We start from the raw sequence: 4,900 nt of genomic DNA on the forward strand, positions 1-4,900 counted from the left end.
TGAATGCAAATACTCTAGTGCGGTAATGAAAATGTAGCCTTTGTGTAGGGAGTGACAGCCCAATCCTATGCATGTCTACTTGGAAGTAAATCCCTTTATTGTAAATGGGTCTTACTCCCAGGAAAGTATGGATAGGATTGGCCTCTCGGTCTTGAATTTATATACCACTCAGTATGAGTTTGGTACAAAAAGTGTTCTGCTTATTAAAATTATGTTTTGGAAGCTCAGTAAAATATTTGCATTTAGCCTGGCTTTGGGGAATTGAAGTTCAGTTTGTAGTTTGAGTACTTTGGCATCTGTTATGGTTTGTAGCTGTTGAATTGAGCTGAGCAGAATTTTCATATGTCCTATTTGTATTTTAATTGCTCTTTCCTGCCCTCAGTAGAGATAAATGCATGTCCCCCATTTTGGTTCTGTTATTATGCTATGGGTTGGCTGTGCCCCAGGTCTGACTCTGCCTACCTTCTAGTTCAATTAATTTCTAAAATTAATTTCAGGATTGGCACATGTATGGTGTGCTGCAGTTATATGTCCTTGTGTTTCCCTTTCAAGTTACTGAACTATGTGAGCATATATATGTGCATTTGATTGGAACAGTGTGCAAAATGGTTTCTTGATGCTGCACATGATCATTGTTAAATCTGCACAGTGATTTAGGGCATTGTCTTGAGGTTCCCTAGCACCGGCACTGGATGTTGCAAACATGCATGTTTGTGGATGTTGCAAAAGCACAGTTACAGCATCTTGTGAGTAGGGAGCACTATCGCTGGGCCCAGTGCTGGGAAGAGGACGACACTCCACTGCTGGGATAAGTTATACTGCCGGGCGGTGGTGTGGCTTCTGGGGATGAGAGAGGGCAGGGGAGGGCAGCACTGGGCAGAGGGAGGGATCAGACCTGGGAGTGGGGTGGAGATGGCTGCAGGTTCTGCTGCCATATCATGTGCTTCCTCCCGGCTCAGGCAACCCAACACAGGCCATCTCTGGTCCGCACCCACTCAAAAGCAGGCACAGATTCAAGGAGACCTATTGGCACTGCAGCCGCACTATCCAGGGTAAGGGAGCAAATGCTTCCTTACCCTGAGGAGACCCTTGGTGCTAGCCAGGCATCCATAGGATCCAGCGGTATCCATTTTGGCATCACTAGAGCTCTGGGCGCCACCAGAGATAGAATTGGGCCTGCCCATTCAGTTCACATGATGAAGTTGCAGCCCAAAAAGGGATCTCAATGTGATTGAGCATTGAGATTCCTTTTTACGTGATGCTTGAGTCAGTGTACGCCTGTGCTCATGCGCATCAGCATCCTGGAGGGGGAAGCAAAAAACAAAAGGCAAAATAAAAGCTGCTGCAAAATTGGCACTTTCTCATTGATCCAAACAAAGTCTGTGAATGAAAAAAAACTGGAAGGGTTGTGAATTACGATTGCCATGGTGCTACTTTGCAAACCAGATCAGGTAATTTGGCAATCTGGGGAGCTATTCAGATGGGGAAGGGTTTCGTCAGCATCCGTGGCCTTGAGCCTTTCCGAGGGTAGAGGAGGAGATCAATCAATCGCTCAATAAAATACCCTTCAGAATGTCATACTCTCCAAAGGTCAGCCTTATCCGCTGTACCTGCAGTTATCTCAGTTCGCTCTTCAGTGAAATAACCTGCTGCTGTACTTGACGGCTATTGCTACAAGGTAGATGCAGTGAGAGTCACCCTTTTTTGTATTATCCTTGCCAGTGCAGCAGTTTCCTATTATTGTATTCTTCAACATTTCCTTTGGTAGCCTACTTGATAAATCGGCTTCAAGAGATTGAAAAAGACCCCTTTCAATTCCTCGAGCGAAAGGTAACAGCAAGGAAGAAAAAGATCTTCTTTTCCTGGCTCTGATTTATCATTATTTTCATTACACTATTGATCCTTGCATTGGTGTTATCTGTAACGAGGGCTCCAACTCTGGCCAGTTTCCTTACTGTTTACCACTGAACAAATTGCAGAGTCTCTTATTGATTGTGCCTCATTCTGGACTGAAAATCTTACATTCTCTATCTGGAAAAAGCCAGCCCTGTGATCTTCATGTCCCATATAATGTTCCACGATCAGATGCTTTTTTCACAATAAATGTGTCTTTGTTTTTGCATGCACCATGCAGCCTTTCCTCTCTAGATTGCACTTCTGCGCCAGGGATCTTGCATTTACCCACCATTTCAACTACAACATTTCCTGTTTTGGGAAGTGCATTTGTTCTCTCAGGTAGTATAGGAAATAATGGACCTGTCCTCGAGGCGCCCTGGGGCAAAGGTCTGCAATACTGCCCCCCCCCCGCTTACCAATGAAATGGTGCATAGTGTCACAAATAGTGCTGGTGGAGCACTGGACCTCCACCGCTAGGCAGTTGCAAGAATCGCTGGGCAGCGAAGAGGTAGGTGGGAGTGTGGGGGGAGGCAGGGAGGAGGTTTTCCAAGGTAGGGAGAGGCAGAGGGAGGGCGGGGAGAGGGCAGAGAGGAGGCGTGCTGGGGGAGGGAGCAGGGTAGGAGGGAGGCAGGACCGATGGAGCTTTGGTCCACTGGATCCTGAGCCTCCATGTTGAGCTGGCCACTCAACATGGAGGCGCTTCATTCTACACCGACCTTTGGGTCATTGTGGAATTGAATAGCCCCATTGCAAGGCTATGTCTGCGGTGGTGGCTGCCTGGGGCATGCTGGATGTAGTGGCAGCAATTTTTGGCACTGCTGCAGCCCCGCCCACCAGGCAGCTCAGGATTGGGCTGCCCAACAGTACTTCCAGAACACCAGAAGCCTCAGTAAGACTTCAGTAAGCATCAGAAGCCTCAGTAAGACCTCCAGTGCAGTCCTGGAGTCGCGCAGGCTCACTGCCCAGGGCGTTTGTCCCATTAGCCCAGTGCTATGTCCACCGCTGAATATAAGACTTGCTACTGCGATTCCCACACAGAATGTGATTGTGCAAGAGTCATTGATGCATATTGGATACATCCTCTGTTGTGATTTTTGTGCACAGCAACACAACAGTCTTTCCTCTTGCTGTCCTGTTTTGTGAACATCTAGTTCACAATTCAATGTTGCTTTTCTTTGGAAAGATTGCCATCCTTACTGCTACCCAGAATGCTTGCATTTGCATCAGCAGTCATGTCATCTATATATTCCCCCCTCCCCCCAATACAAACAGCCATGATGTTAAAAATGCTGCTATTGGCTAAGATGCTATGAATTGCTACGCTGTTTGGTTCAGCTGGTACCTTCATGTTGCCATTGTTCACCAGAATGGCTCCAATGGTGAGGGGTTGCATTGCGGTGCCTGTGGTATGTATTGTTTTGCCGCCCCTCTAGCTACGCTACAGTCCCCCAATTTGATCTTCAGAAGCTCTCCCTGATGCTTTTGGTGTTGTTCATATGATGTAGGGCAGCGGTTCCCAAATTCAAACGATTCCCAAAGTGGGTGGCAGGTCCAGGATCTGGCACTTATGCTGGATCCTAGCCCTGTTCCTGGGCAGCCCGGGCCAGCCCTGGGGTGCTTTGATTTGCCACTTCGGTGGTATGACTCTGAGTAACCCCACTGTAATATTGAAGTATTGCCCCATTGAAGTATTGCTGCATTGAAGCACAAAAAGCGTGGTGCTGGCTCTCCTTGCGCCTTAGAATTGTTGAAAAATGCTTGCGTGACCCACTTCTGGTTTTTGTTGTGAAACCGGAAGTGGGTCGCGTGGGCATTTTTCAACAATTTTAGGGTGAGGGGAAGCTAGTTGAGGGCCCCACAGGCTTCCCCCCACCCTCTGGAGGACATCTGCAGGCCTTGGTAAGTCTAAAATTAGCCCCAAAGTCCCAGTGTTGGCACGATTGCTAGAGCTCTGGCACTGTTGTCAAGGTTGCCCCACCCCTTAAAGGTGCAGGGTCAGAACTTCTCCAGCTGGGGTATTGCTATCACCCAGTTTGAGAACCTCTGAGTAGGGTGATGAGGAAATCATGGTGAACTCAGAGCAGGTGCATGCAATTGTGCCTCTAGCTATTCATTATGCTTTAGTAAACAGAACTACCTGTGTTCCTGAATGATGTTTTTGAATTATCACAAGATCTTCCCCTGCTGTTTGCAGTAAAACCCAACACAAGAAGTTCAAAGAATGCTAAGAAAAATTAGAGTCAGATTCAAGTAAGAGTTCAAAACAGAACACGTTTGTTAACAGCTGTTCCTCTGGTTAGAATCTGCTATTTCCTAACGCTGATGAATTACTCGGGTTGCCCATCAACCTGCGGGAAAACCATATTCCTTTCAATCACTGCATGTGTTTAAATTTAGAAAGTACCAGCATGTTAGGGGAAGGAAAAGAATATGCTGATCTTTGATTGAAACATTTTTTTTTCATTAAGATAGCAGGGTTATGGTTGAGTTTCAGTAACGAAAATAATGGTAGACAGATTGGCTTCAACTGTGTACAGATTAGTTTGATCAATTGACACTCCAAACCCTGAGACCCCGTAAGTCTATGGTTGCAGGAGACAGATATTTTCTCACCTTTCAAGGAACTTAGCACTACCATTGTAACTCAGAAGTTATTGGTTCAATGCAGATTGTCCTCTAGCCAGTCATTCTACTTTTCTGTGTATGTGGTTGAGCAACAGTCATGGGTACCTATTGGCTAGTGCCTGTGACATTACTCATAACAAAATAACCATTTTCCCCACATGCCAGTGCAGTTTTAGTGAGTTTTAAGCTCTTTTCAAGAAATATTTTATGGATTAAAACATTTGACATCAGCATTTCAGTTTCAAAAGGAAGACAATAAAGTATATTATAAAATAATTATAGAGCAGCACAGATGTCAAATTTCAGTGGTGTGAAGTGGAACTTAAAAATAAGGCTTGGGCAATTAAAAGCTTCTTGGCTTGGCACTGGGAAGACATAA

Source organism: Tiliqua scincoides, chromosome 4 (genome assembly GCF_035046505.1).
Source record: "Tiliqua scincoides isolate rTilSci1 chromosome 4, rTilSci1.hap2, whole genome shotgun sequence".
Taxonomy (NCBI): Eukaryota; Metazoa; Chordata; class Lepidosauria; order Squamata; family Scincidae; genus Tiliqua; species Tiliqua scincoides.